The sequence below is a fragment of the Sorghum bicolor genome, chromosome 4 (genome assembly GCF_000003195.3).
Source record: "Sorghum bicolor cultivar BTx623 chromosome 4, Sorghum_bicolor_NCBIv3, whole genome shotgun sequence".
NCBI lineage: Eukaryota > Viridiplantae > Streptophyta > Magnoliopsida > Poales > Poaceae > Sorghum > Sorghum bicolor.
Window position 1 is genome coordinate 35,144,822 of NC_012873.2, and position 15,892 is coordinate 35,160,713.

Sequence of the window (15,892 nt, forward strand, 5' to 3'; positions counted from 1 at the left end):
CATATTCATAGTAGCAAGAACTAATATAAATATAACAAAGACAATAAGAGTTTACCGAGAACTGAAGACTGATCCAGACTCCAAGATTAACTTGACTCCTTCTAGACTATTCCTATGTAGCTATGCTAAAGAACTATAGAGATCTATTTGAGATAGTGGCTAAGAATCCTATAGAGATAGATCCATTTGAGGGACCCCTCGCTGTCTAATTCTTCTCAGAGAATAATGAACTCTTCTTTTCTCTCCTCTCCTCCAGGGGGGCAGGGTCTTTATTTATAGCCCCCTAGGAAGCACCACAGACCTTGGATCAAACCAACTTAAACATACGCTTAAGATTAATCCTCATAGTCGGTGGAGGCAGGATCCATGAGGTGGAAGCTGATTAGCTTCTGCCCCCGAGCGGCCGCCCTGACACGGTCGGGTGTCCGCCCTTGCCCTATGGCAGGTGGGCCCAACCTTTCAGGTGGTGTCTTCTCGAGCCTTCTGGAGTATTCCTAAGTTGACGTTTCATGTGTTCTCTCTATGTAAATCTGACATGTGGACCTCCTTTGGTTCTTATTCCAATAACCCCTACAGAAGTAGACAATAACCAAAACTTGTGGAATTCTATTAGTGATAACCCCTATAGCCAGATAGCATTCTCATTTTAATCCTTTCTCATGCTATGTTGATAGTTAAAAAGTGTACTTATCTATAGTCAACACTGGTCCAATTAAATCAACACTTTTAGAACAGACAAGAAGACTATTACTGATAAGGAGCATATAGCTTTTCTAAACATGTGGTTGGACAAATATATTTTCTGTGGGCAAGCTAGTGCTCAAACATCCAATTATCACACCCCAGCATAGAAAATAGCAGCCAACTCTAAAGTTCCACTAGGAAAATTCTCCTCGGAGTTTTGTACAACGTTTTGAACAAAGTCTCCCATAGTTTGATGATGAATGAAGTTGTCCTAACAATTATAGGCCCCTGGTTGTTGCAACTATGGCTCAACCTTCATCTCCATGAATTGGTGGTTCCAAAGTTAACAAATCTTTCTTTCCCTTCGTTGGAATACCCAGAAGAACAAGAAGACCAATTGCTTAGGGACCAAAAGTTTCACCGATGCATGTCTTTTGGTGAAGTAGCATCGACAATCACTATAAATGGTTTGTTGATGGTAATTAGCTCCAATTATTAGCCATCAACTAACCATATGAGAGATCTAAAAATGACTTATAAAGTAAGGTTACAGGGGTTTATTCTAATAGTTCCACAAGTTGTGTTGTTCTCACTTGCCTTTGTACGATATTCAATATTTCACCATATAAAAGTATCTCAAGTGAAGAATTTGAGTACACCATTACGGAGAGCTCATTAGGAAAATCAAGATAGACATATCATTTGTGATATTTGGAGCACTAGAGAGAAGTCCTCTATGCATACAATCCAAAAGACTCTAGAAGACCTTAGAACCATCATCCATTACAAGACAAGGGACTAAACCGATAATAATCCATAGCTCTACAAAATAATCTTTTTCATGTATTTATCCAGAAGCTAGGAAAGGAAAGATTCCATCCATGACATGACTTATTACGCAAACGGATTGGAAAGAGGCACTAGAAGGATGTAGAAGACACCAGAAGACTTGGGAAAGCGACAGGAGACCTATGGTGGCTAGGTGGGGCTGGCCGGCCCCACTTGCTAGGTAGGCCAGCCTAGGCCAACGTAGAAGTGTCCCCTCCTTTGTGTGATGGCCTCCAACTGACATCTACAATGCATCTTGACCCTTGTTCTATGTAGGTTTGATCCAAGGGCTGCAGTTCAACCCATTGGGCTATATAAGCAGAGGCATACCCCTCGGAGGCATCAATCAATAATTAATCAATCAATCCCCCATAGTCATATCTCATAGTCCAGTTTAGAGCTCCACCAATTAGGGCATAGCGAGATAAGAATAGGAATTAGCGGAGTCAAACAACACTTGGATTTTAGATCTAGTCATGAGGAGGATAGGTAAAGCCTTGTATTTCTCTCTTGTATTCAACATTGTTAATCTACGAGTTATTTGTCTTCTAGTTCATTGTGTTTGTCTTCTAGTTCATCCTTTGTTCTTCTCACTACAAGGTTTTGATCCATTAGCCACGAAACACTTAGGGAACACCACTCATTTGGTTGCAATTGGGGGGGTCCTTTGACACCCAAACACTAAATTGGTAGTAATAGGGGTACATATTGCTACACTTTTATTGTGTTGTGGTATTGTATTTTTTAGTTGCCACTAGTTCATGATAATGCACCCATTTTAAGGATTTCTGTTGCAATTTGTGCATTGTCCAGCTACACAAATTTTAAGTTGCATTAGCATTTCATGTGTTGCAAATGAATGGTGTTATGGCAACCATATTAGCTTTGGTTGCTTATGAAGGGCACAATCATGACGATTGATTTAGGTTGCAACATGCTTTAGTTCCTTGTGGCAATATCTAGATGACAATTGCATCCTTTCTTGCTGCGAGATGCAATATATATACGTATTACCACTATTGATGCCTTATAGTAATACTGGCCATACTCGTGGCAACTGTTATACGTGTATTGCAATGAAGGCTTACTTGGTTGCACTTTAATTTCTATTCCTCTATAAACAGGTGGGTCAGTAGTCCCCAATCTGCACGCCACATATCTTCCATCCCAAATTCACCCACCGCCACCGCCATCGTCCCCCCTGCTCGCTCGATCTAGGTATGGCGGCACACAGGGAAGGTAACTCGTCCAGTGGGAGTAGGGTATCGTGGACGGAGGAACGACGAGCGCTAGCACCATATCCGATAGGTCAAGAAACTAGGCTGCCAATAGTTATGTGTCTAGATTGCAAGCTCGCTTGTGTGGTCGAACTTCGCATCATGTCAGAGACTAAAATAGAGGGCAGGAGCTTTATCAAGTGTCCGAGGAATGGGATCAGTGAAGTTTTCTTGTAAATATTATTTTCAACCATCATGATTGTTTGCATAAATCTTTGTGTTAACTGTTGTAGTTCCAACTTTTTGTAGAATCCCAAATTATGTGGCTACTATAAGTTTTAGAAGTACTTAGATGACTTGATTGATATGAAGGTGGTTGTCATCATATGTGTGGAGCTTGAGGAGCTAGAAGTATTGATAGAGGCAAGTGGACATGCAATAGATGATGAGGGGATGAAGGACCCAGAGACAAAATTGGATCACCTAATGTGGAAAATGAATGTGGTCTTTGTTTGTGTTGCAAATGTTTTACTTAGTGTCGTAGTCAAGTACCTGATCTAATGAGGTTTGGTAATGTTTATGGATCAACACAGCTTGTATGTGTTCTAAAGGGATCTTTTACCTGTTTAATTTTCACAGTGTGGTTCATAAAACACTTGATTTCGACATATAGTATGTGAATTCTATACATGTTCACACCCAAACAAAATCGTATAAGTAATCAAATAAAAAAGTCCTCATCTCGGGATTCTACCCCACAAACAATTGGTGGAACAACTCCATCATCAATGTATGTGTCATCTTCCTCATCTTCATCGTCATCTAATAAGGCCACATGGTCTGGTTCATCAGCTTCTTCGGCCTGCACCTGAGCAATAACAGAGACATTCCCGGTTGTGCCTTCCTTGTCCGATCTGGTCCAACTTGTTGTCAAATCCTCTTGTCCACCAATTAAATCATTGATCTAACGTCCCACCTCCACGAGGCCGGGCCCGCTTACATATGGCAGCTTTTCTAGGATATAGTCAGTCCCCACAGACCAACACTTCGTCTTTTCTGCACACTTTGTCCTCACTCGCGCGCACCCGGGAAGTACTTTCCGGTCGGTCACCCATCCCTAAATTGCTCTAGGCCAAGCACGCTTAACTTTAGAGTTCTTTCGAGATGGGCTTCCAAAAAAGAAGTTGCAACTTGTTGGTATGCAACTTGTTGGTATGAGTCTTCTATTAATCCTATTAAGCCCTGGGCTGGGTGTTACATCCTCACCCCCTTAAGAGATCGACGTCCTCGTCGATCAACCCCAAGCCAGGAATGTCCCCTCTTGGCCACGTCCGTGCATCCACTGCCAGCGCATATGCCATGCTGTGTGACCACTCCGGATCCACACTAGCCATGCACACCATGCCTGCGCAACTGCGACACACGCGCCCGTGAAACCGCGAGGGTCGGCTCTGATACCATTCTGTAACGTCCCGCCTCCACGAGGCCGGGCCCGCTTACATCTGGCTGCTTTTCTAGGATATAGTCAGTCCCCACAGACCAACACTTCGTCTTTTCTGCACACTTTGTCCTCACTCGCGCGCACCTGGGAAGTACTTCCCGGTCGGTCACCCATCCCTAAATTGCTCTAGGCCAAGCACACTTAACTTTAGAGTTCTTTCGAGATGGGATTCCGAAAAAAAAGTTACAACTTGTTGGTATGAGTTTCCTATTAATCCTATTAAGCCCTGGGCTGGGTGTTACATCTGGTATCTGTAACACCCTAGGTGTTAAGCATGCACTTAGTCTTATTAAAACATTCATAAGCATTCTCATCAAGCATAGCATCACATAAGCATGTCATCCATCTAAAATATGATTTTATGTACTTTATTCCATGTGATTTAAATGTGTTAAAAATATGCTGCTTGCTTCTAAAATTGTGAAATATTCAAGATAGGTTGACTTGTGTGCAAAAAGATTTGAGAGTATTTTTGTGCAATTTTTTGAGCCATAGAATTTGAGAAATGGAATTTATACAAAAATCCCCAAAATGGATTTATTTGAAAACCTAGAACTAGTTTTAATTTGTAATTCAAATTCTATTTGGAATTTGGTCTTGCTTATTAAAACAAAGTTGTAGGGTTTTTGTTTTAGAACAACTTTCATTTTGGGAGAAAGGGGTAGAAATGATTTTTAAATGGTCCAAATGAATTTAGAAAGAATTTGAGAAAAGAATTTCAAAAAAAATGGAAAGGGAACAGGCGCTGCTGGGCCGACCCGCCTCCCTTTCGGCCCAGCTGGACTGCGCGGCCCGCTCCCCCTCCCCTCTCTCCCGCGCGCGCAGCGCCCGCCTCGCTCCACTCGGCACCGGCTTCGTGGCGGCCGTACGCCGACGTTGGGCGCGCCGCGGCCGACCACCTCCACCCCCCTGGTCCGGACGTCGCTCCGCGCCCCCAGACCACTCCCTCCATTCTGTCGCCAGCCTCCCCCTCTCTCTTCTTCCTCCCCGCGCACGCACAGCAGCAGCAGCAGCTCCGCCCGTGCCATTGCCGGAGAAAGCTCCGCCGCTCGCCGCCGGTCGCACCAGAGCTCCAACCTCGACGCCAAGGACACCAGCGCACTCGCCGTCGCCGCGGTAAGCCCCTGCGTACGCTCTACCGAGGTGAGAAGCAGTCGTGCGCCGTGAATCGCTCGCCGGAGTCGCTCCGACCTCGCCGGAGTGCTCCGCCGTGACGGATCTTGCGATATCCTGCCTAGTTTCGCTCGCTCTTTAGCGCGTTAGGTTCGTAGCTCGATGGGGAAGCTCGGAGGAGCTTTTGCGCGCGCTCTACCGCACCGGAGCGGCCTGGCCACGGCGAGCAGCGCTGCGGTGCCGCCATGCACGCTCGTCGGAGGTGTTCCGGTCATCCTCCGGCCAATCCGAGGGTACCCCTGGATGCGCCTCGCTGCGGGGAGCACGCTGGTTCTCACCCCGTGGCCGGAGACCTCGCCGTCGGCGAAAGCCGGCCGGCCGATGTTGGCCGGAGCTCTGCATGGCTGACCTGTGGGGCCACGACCCCTGGATCCCACCTGTCAGCACCTGTGCGGGTGTGGATCCGGGTGAATCTAGCGTTTTCCGTCGGTTTTCTTAAATAAAGGTTTTCCAGAAATTAATTTAAAACTTGTAAAATCCATATCTTGAGTTCTACAGCTCCAAATCTGGTGAAATAAATTTTGATGTGCTCTCTATTCTCAGATCTACAGTTTGATGTAATTGCATGTCATGTTTGAACACTTTTGCTGAACTGCAATAATTAATCCATGTTTTTGCTGAATTTGGAAAATGAATAGTAACTAAAATATGACTCCGAAAAATGTGAAACTTGTTTTGTTGGCTCGTATGTTTAATCACTGGAAAAATGTTGCTACACATTATTTGCTGAATAAATGAATTTATGATGATTGAAATTCTTGCAAGGCAGTGGTTTATGATTTTTAATAATCAATTGGATCATGCAATTAATCTGGAAATTTTTGTGGGTATTTCTTATGATATTAGGCAAATTATAAAAATATGAAATCTGCTGTTTGACACTTATACCATAATAGAGTAATTGTACTTGCCTTTATTAATTAATCTTGTGATTTTTGTAGCTCAAAATAAGTGTCCAAAAATTATGAAAAATTTATGGTGGACTTTATGCTTGACTGGTAGTCTCCTGTAATTTTTGTGGAATTTATTGATAAACAGAACTGCATGCTATTTTGAGGGGCCTAGAAATGAATAAAGAAATTACAAATTGTTATATGTAGATTAAGTGGAATAAAAGGGGATTTGGTGTATCTTTGAAGTATCTTGTGAGTTGCTGGTTACACTTGAAAATAATTCTGTAGGAAAGAAGGAAATGAATGTTTAGTGTGATTACATGTTTTTGGATGATGTTGACTACCTTGTAAAGAACATGACCAATTAAATCACCTATGCATCATGTCATGGTCATTTGGTACCTTCTCATACAAGCATCCACTCGGACATCTCGCACTCCACTCATGAGCACACATGCATCATACAGGCTCGCAGGAGAACGAGGTGGGACCCGAGGAGCTAGAGGAGACCCAGGAGCAGGAACCTCTGGGAGAACCGGAACCCGGAGAAGAGCTGCAGGAGTGTCCGGATCACAGACCCAGCACGTTTGAGAAAGGCAAGCCCCGGAGCATTCTAAGTCTCCCTATTCTCGCTAACTTACATGATATACTATGCTTGTTCTACTATGTTGCATGTACGTGATAGGAATTGCTTGATACCGTTGATGCATATGTACTCCTTGCTATCCCTACTCGTTCATCTACCTTGTCCTATGTAGATAGGCAAGGAGTCTATGCTTAGCTTGCTTAGTCCGGTAGAAGTCGGGTGATTTCCTGTCACCTGCGAGATATAGGTGCATACCTGCTTGATTTAAGCAGTGATTGCTTTGGGAAAGGATAACCAAGTGTGGAATGGAAATTTGAGACCGGGCAGGGTCTTATGGTGGGTTGACTGTAGTGCCCCTGCCTGTGTCGATTAAGGACCGATCGTTGACGGCCCTCTTGTCATGTTGAACGCATGCCCCACATTTAGCTGGAAGGATAAGTCGTTCCGACCGCGAAGCCTGAGCACTATCCGGGCCGGGAATCGGCCCGATGTACACGCTGTATTGGTGATGGTTGAGGAGAACGACGAGGGCACGATGCGCAACCTTGGTATACCTTGGATACCTCGGTCGCTGGAACGATCCTCGGGTACGGGCGGTGCCTGTCGAACCCGCGAATTGGTCCTGGATAGTGCAATACGGTGATCTGTAGCTCACTTGATCAGTGAGTGTGGTTTGTGTGGGGAATAAACTCGCCAGCTGGTTAGAAATCGATTCGAATGTCCATCGCTCCTGGATAGTGAGCACTTGACATGAGCTTCGTCCTCGTAGTAAGGACTATGGAACACTTGGGTTATAATGATAAATGGTTGCATGAATGCTATGATGAGGTACCATCATATTACTATACTTGCTTGTAATAGTACAGGTGCAAACCTAGACAATAGGTAATGATACTTTCAACTTGAGCAAATTAAAAGAAGAAAGATTTATGTAGGTTATGTTAATCGAATCTTGCGGTTATGCAAAAAGGTTGTCAGCTACCCCACTATATAGCCTTCATGATCCTTGAAGAGTCTTTATTTTTGAGTTTATGACGGGTAAGTCTAGCTGAGTACATTCTCATACTCAGGGTTCTATTCCCATGTTGTTTTGCAGATGGTCAAATGTACTATGGTTATTGCATCCTCTGCCTGTACCCAGATATGGGCAATGACTAGACCAAGGGCGATGGTCACTCCGTCTCTTCTTTTGTTTTTGTGGGAATGACCAAAACTATGGCACTGTATCAGACTAAGTGTGTGTGTTATATTTTCGAACTAAGATGCTTCCGCTACGTGTGAACTTGGTTTGTAATAACTTTAAGCACTCCGATGTATTTGGCGAATGTTTTCGAACTGGATGTATCTATGAATGGTGACCGCTGAACTTATTACGTTCTTGGCTGTATGTACGATATATGTGGTTTGAAATCCTTTGAGATTTCACGGACTACCGGCATTATATGGGCTTAAGCTGGATGGTTTGACTATGTGAATGGTCGCTATCAGGCTTAATCTCTTATAATTTGGGCGGTTCTGTTACAGCTGGTATCGGAGCAAGGTTTAGCGAGTTACTGTTCATAAGCACGTTCTAAACCAAATCTAAACCGGTTTAATAAAAGATTTCTTATCAATGATAATCAAGGTGTCAACTAAGTTTTTTTTGGAAAAACTATCTCGTGTGCCATGGTCATATCCTTTATGCCCAGTTAAGGACTCTAAGGTGGCTAGTTAAGTACTGACTTGGGGGTTTATGCATCATATTTTTATTTCGTCGCTCATACGGCGTGCAATAGTATGAGTACCATTCATTTGAGTGGTAATGTATGGATCAATTTTTCCTCTACGCCCTGGTAAGTGGGAGCTGTGAGAGCATGATCGGAAACACTGCCGGTCTAGGGGAGTGTTGTTAGGTGCTGTGTCACGCGCACATGTTTTGGTGTGCTTGGGAACAGTACCGCATGTTGGGAATTCCGTCCTGAGAGATGATGCCGTCATTAGGGCGATGATGTGGGTAGTAACACGTCTTATGCATGGACGGGTGTCTGTGTATGTGGGGTGTATAGCTTTAAATTCTTGTTCTGCATGAGCATACTGTGGTTGGGTTGAAATGAGTTTTCTGCAGGTACACTAACACGTTCTCGCTTAGAACGCTAGTTACGTTATGAGAGAACGCTGTGTGCCACCGCATATACCGCTTAGTGTTAACTTTTATTTCTAAGTTTGTGAGATCGTAAGTCTGTGCATGCATCATGTTCATTTCATATCATTGCTTACTTTCCTCCTTAATTTAATCTGTCCCAATTCTAAATAAAATAATTAAAGATAATCCTCCATCTTACCCAAGGTATTCCCTTTGCAGCAGATGGCACGCACTAGGCTCACCGCTCGTAAGTCCACTGGTGGGTGGGCCCCTCGCCTTCCGTTGGTAGCCAGGAGCTCATGACATAAGAGCAAGTTCCTGGAGGAGTTTGGGATGCCTACTTTGCTTTGGAGGGTGCTCAGTTCGATGGGGTATCCCGAAGGAAGGGAGCCTCGCTACTATTGGGACAAGGAGCAGCTTGGTGACGGGACCCTATTGGGGATCGAGGCAGTGGTCCCTACCAGTAGAGGTGACCCCGCCTTGGGCAGCTGGGTGTACGAGTCCCGAGGTACCACACCTTTTCACGGTGCCAGCAGGGCAGCTTTTGCAGTTCTGAGGGACCTCATGGAGAGGTTTCCACAGGAGCTGGCCCACGCCTTCGCTGGGGTGTTTCCCCGGGGTGACCCCTACACTTCGGTGTGGGATCAGTCCGAGGTGAATGCTCTAGAGAGGAGTGCGGATGAGGACCAGCACAGTGACAACACAGCTATGAGTGCTATGTACGCTTTGATGAAGACCTATGGAGGCCTGGAGCATTGTTTGGGGCGCTTGTCCGGGTCTCTTCTCACCGTCCGGGATGAGAAGCGCCAGCTGCAGCGTGAGTTCGACACTGAGGTTGAGAGGCTGCAGGCAGAGTTGGCCCGCGTGACCCAAGAGAGGGACCAGGCGGTCCAGAAGAACAGTGAGCTGAGCCAGGACTTGCTTGCAGTGCGAGAGCAGAGGGACAGGGTGACTACTGCTCATCGGAACTGCGAGCGCATGCTAGTCCATGTGCTTGGTCAGAGGAATGAAGCCTGGCACGAGGAGTACACTTTGAGGGCTCGACAGCTAGAGCTTGAGCAGCAGCTAGCTAATGCCGAGGAGTACAATGAGAACTTGCATGAGGAGATCCACCAGCTGCATAACCAGCTTCACCCTCACCACCTGCCTGGAGCAGCTGAGCTAGACTCTGAGGACGAGATGGATGAGGATCCCGAGATAGGAGCAGCTGCTAGTGGAGATGAGGACGAGGAGGGCTCCGGCATGGACAGTGACCATAGCGAGTAGATGCTAGGGCCCTAGAGCCATTCCTTCTTTTGTTGTTGTTGTTGCATGGCATGTCTTGTACTTTTGGATCTGAGCTATGTAAAACTTTATGAGATAACGCTGAAAGTCCAGTGTATGTATGCTGGCAAGTTTGGATGTATGCGAACCTTGTTGCTTGAATGTTAAGTAATCTGTTAGTGATGTTGTATGTGGATGATGAATTGTTGTGCCTCTATTTATTGTGCGAATTTATTTCCTCAGTAAATTTAGTCCGGCATGAATCTACACATGTCTACCGTTGATGGTAACTCCTAACGATTGCTTATCATTGACGTATGCAGATGGTGCAAACACGTGGCAGGGGTAACAGTAACCCCGGTCTTGGAGCAGGGGCCTCCGGAGGTTGGGCTCAACGGAACGAGGAAAGAGCACCATCACCGCCACCACCACCGCCTCCTCCGTACACTGCGGACGTGTTTTTCACGCAGTTTATGGGGAGTCAACGCAACATGGAACAAATGCAGCGTAATATGGAAGAAGCCCTGCATAATATAGCTGACAACACCCGTCGTGGGGATAACCAGGGCGGCCGTGAAGTCAACCAGTACAGCTCTTTCAAGGACTTCATGGATACCAAGCCACCAGTCTTCAAGGAGGCTCTAGAACCGCTCGAAGCAGATGAGTGGATCAACACTATGGAGCAGAAGTTCCGTCTTCTTCGGATGACAGAAGAACTCAAGGCTGAGTATGCGGCACACCAGTTGCAAGGACTCGCTGGAATTTGGTGGTCCCATCACCATACTACCTACCCAGAGGGGACCCCAATTACCTGGAACCGCTTCACCACCGCTTTCCGAGGAAATTACATTCCTTCGGGTGTGGTTGAAATGAAGGTTGGGGAATTCATGAGGCTGTCCCAGGGGACAAAATCTGTGAAAGAATATCTGCACGCTTTCAACAATCTCGCTCGCTATGCCCCCGAGTTTGCGAACACGGAGGCCAAAAAGATTGCTAGTTTCCAGAGGGGCTTGAGTCCGAAGATGCTGAAGACCATGGGTACAGGAGCCAGGGCTACCTTCAATGCTTACATCAGTGACTGTCTGACCCAGGAAAACAATAACAACTATAGTGCATCCAAGTCTCGTAAGAGGGCTTTCAAAGCCGGGTCATCCTAGTCCAGGGCACTAGTGGCAGGGCGACAGCAGTATCGTCCTCTTGCTCCGGGTGCTAGGTTCTGGCCGCCGTAGAGAAGGGACACCGGACACCCAACGCAGCAGAAGCCGTACAAGGTGGCAATAGCTCCTGCCAAGCCAAAGGCAATTCAAGCTGCGGCACTTGCCGCCAACAATGCGCCCAAGGGTCCGTGCTACAATTGCCACAAGATGGGGCACTTTGCTAAGGAATGTCCCTAACCCAAGAGGCAACAGCCAACCTATCCAGCTCGTGTGCACCATACCTCGATCGAGGAGATCACGGAAGGAGAACCGGTAACAGCTGGTATGTTTCCTGTCAACCAACAATTGCAGTTGTTTTGTTTGATTCTGGATCATCGCATTCATTCATGAGCCAAGCATTTGCACAAAAGCATGACCAGCCAGTTACTGAGTTGGGTTATGGCTATCGCATCAGCTCAGCCGGGGCTGATGTGTTGACTAACAAAATAGTAACAGGAGTTACCTTGGATATAAGTGGCCGAAGGTTTCGTGTAAAACTTGTGGTCATGCCAGGGCTGGTTTTGGATGTCATCATTGGAATGAATAAGATGACTGACTGGGGTGCAGTTATAGATGCCGGGAATAGAACTCTTTCCCTCAAAGACCCGCAGGTGGAAGGTGTGCTTCAGGTCAAGCTACCCCGACGGTTAGACTTTGCTAGTCTTTCATGTGTAGTACAGGTGGTTCCACTAGAACACATACCCGTGGTATGTGAGTTCCCTGATGTTTTTCCCGAGGAATTGCCAGGACTTCCTCTAGATAGGGAAGTAGAGTTCGCAATCGAGTTGATACCAGGTACAGCACCAATATCTAGAAGGCCGTACCGGATGCCACCAAACGAACTCGCTAAGTTGAAGAATCAACTAAAGGAATTACTGGATAAAGTGTTCATCCAGCCAAGTTCGTCAGAATGGGGTTGTCCGGCGTTGTTTGTAAAAAAGAAGGATCAATCATTGCGCATGTGCGTGGACTACCGTCCACTCAATGCCGTGACAATCAAGAATAAGTATCCTTTGCCAAGGATCGATATCTTATTTGATCAGTTGTCTAAGGCAAAAGTGTTTTCCAAGATAGATTTGAGATCTGGGTATCACCAAATCAAGATTCGCCCGCAAGATATACCGAAGACTGCTTTTCCACCAGATATGGGTTATATGAGTATTTGGTCATGTCCTTTGGGTTGACGAATGCTCCTGCATACTTCATGTATCTGATGAATTTAGTCTTTATGCCAGAATTGGATAAATTTGTTGTACTGTTTATCGATGATATTCTAATTTATTCAGAAAATGAGCAAGATCACGCCGAGCATCTGAGAATCGTGTTAACACGATTACGAGAGCATCAGTTATATGCCAAGTTCAGCAAGTGTGAGTTCTGGTTGAAGAAAGTTCCTTTCCTAGGACACATTTTATGTGAAGAAGGGATTGCTATGGATCCATCAAAAGTGCAAGAAGTCATGGACTGGAAGGCACCGACTTCTGTCTCGGAAGTTAGAATTTTTCTTGGTCTAGCCGGGTATTATCGTCGTTTCATACCCGACTTCTCCAAGATTGCTAAGCCGATGACTAGTTTGCTACAAAAAGATCATAAGTTTGTCTGGACGGAGGGGTGTGAGCTAGCCTTCCACACCTTGCGAAAGTTGCTAACCACTGCTCCCGTTCTGGTGCAACCTAATATCGAGAAGCCTTTTGATGTGTTTTGCGACGCGTCGAAAAGTGGCTTGGGGTGTGTGTTGATGCAAGATGGCAGAGTGATAACTTACGCTTCACGACAGTTGAGAAAGCACGAAGGCAACTACCCAACTCACGACCTCGAGTTAGCAGCAGTAGTGCATGCTTTGAAGATTTGGAGACACTATCTGCTGGGAAATAAGTGTCATATCTACACCGATCATAAGAGTTTGAAGTATATCTTCACTCAGTCCGAGCTGAATATGAGGCAACCACGATGGTTGGAGTTAATCAAGGACTATGACCTGGAGGTTCACTATCATCCAAGCAAAGCTAATGTAGTAGCAGACGCTTTGAGTCGTAAACCGCACTATCAAGTGGTTCAACCGTTGTTTGAAGATGGTTTCAATCTCATGCATCCTGAAGTCTTGTGTCACATACAGCTCAGTTGTTCCCTCGAGAGTCAAGTCATTGAAGGTCAGAAGACAGACAAGGGTATTTTTCACATCAAAGAGAAGATCAAGGATGACCCAAAAACTCAATTTTGAGTTGATGAGAAAGGGGTACTGTGGTTTCAACATCGATTAGTAGTCCCGAAAGATCGAGAATTGAAGAATCGCATCATGGATGAAGCCCATCTCTCCAAGCTTTCTATTCACCCTGGCAGTAGTAAAATGTATCAAGACTTAAGACCCCACTTTTGGTGGACCAAGATGAAGAAAGAAATAGCCGCATATGTGGCCTGTTGTGACATGTGTTGCAGAGTTAAGGCTATCCATATGAAACCTGCAGGTCTGTTGCAACCGTTATCAGTTCCAGAGTGGAAATGGGAAGAGGTCAGTATGGACTTTATCACATGTTTACCAGCGACGAGGAAAGGGAATGACTCGATTTTGGTAATCATAGATCGATTGACCAAGTCGGCTCATTTCATTCCAGTTAAGAACACATACAGACCTCCTGAGTATGCTGATATATATATGGCTGAGATTGTCAAGTTGCATGGTATTCCCAAGACCATCATATCAGATAGAGGACCACAGTTCACCGCTCACTTCTGGGAGCGAATGCATAAGAGTTTGGGGACCAGTCTGATAAGAAGCAAGGCGTATCATCCCAGACCTCAGGTCAAACTGAAAGGTTAAATCAAGTGTTAGAGGATATGCTGAGGGCCTGTGTGCTATCGTCCAAGGGATCATGGGAATCATGGCTACCTCTGGCTGAATTCTCATACAATAACAGCTATCAAGAGAGTATCAAGATGGCTCCATTCGAAGCGTTGTATGGTCGGAGATGTAGAACTCCGTTAAATTGGGTTGAACCTGGTGAAAGAAGATACTATGGTATCGACTTCATGAACGAGGCAGAGAAAAAGGTGCAAATCATACAACAACATATGCAAGCGGCACAATCACGACAAAAGAGTTATGCTGATAAGAGAAGAAGGCCACTTGAATTCAATATAGGTGACTATGTGTACTTCAAGGTTACGCCAATGAAGAAAGTCCAACGTTTCCGAGTTTGAAGTAAACTTGCACCCAGATATGTGGGACCATATCAGATACTAGAGAGGAAAGGCCCTGTGGCCTATAAGATTCAGTTACCTGAAGAGTTGAGTTCAATCTTTCCAGTTTTCCATGTGTCCCAGCTACGGAAATGTTTGAAAGTACCTGAACAAAGGATTGAACCTCGAGGGGTCAAAATAAAAGCTGACTTAGAGTATAAAGAGCAGTCAGTGGGTATCGTAGATACCAAGGAATGAGTAACCCAAAATAGAGTTGTCAAAACATACAAGGTGGTATGGAGTCATCATGACGATAGGGATGCCACCTCGGAAACCGAGGTTTATCTAAAAACTTTTGATAGTTGTCTTGAAAACTTAGACAAGGTTTTGCAAAGATGTGAAGAAAAGCACTTAGTTCTTAATTGGGAAAAATGTCATTTTATGGTTAGAGAAGGAATAGTGCTGGGACACTTAGTGTCTGAAAAGGTATTGAGGTAGATAAAGCTAAAATTGAAGTAATTGAACAACTACCTCCACCTGTGAATATAAAAGGAATTCGAAGCTTTCTTGGCCATGCTGGTTTTTATCGTAGATTCATAAAAGATTTTTCATTCATTGCTAGACCACTTACTCTTTTGCTAGCCAAGGATGCTCCTTTCGAATTTGATGATGCATGTCTAACATCTTTCAATTTATTAAAGAAAGCACTCATCTCTTCACCAATCATTCAACACCCTGATTGGTCGTTGCCTTTTGAAATTATGTGTGATGCTAGTGATTATGCTGTAGGGGCAGTTTTGGGACAAACTAAAAATAAGAAGCATCATGCAATTGCTTATGCCAGTAAAACTTTGACAGGAGCTCAACTTAATTATGCAACCACTGAAAAAGAGCTTCTGGCTGTTGTCTTTGCCATTGATAAATTTAGATCTTATTTAGTTGGAGCTAAAATAATTGTTTACACTGATCATGCTGCACTAAATATTTGCTCACTAAAAAAAGATGCTAAACCTCGCCTGATTAGATGGATCTTATTACTCCAAGAATTTGACTTAGAAATAAAAGATAAAAAGGGAGTAGAAAATTCTGTTGCTGATCATTTGTCTAGAATGTACTTTAAGAGTCCACAGGAAACCCCCATCAATGATTCACTCCGGGACGACATGCTCTACGGGATTAACAGGTCTGACCCCTGGTATGCAGATATTGCTAATTTTATGGTTTCAGGGTATGTATCACCAGGAGCAAACAA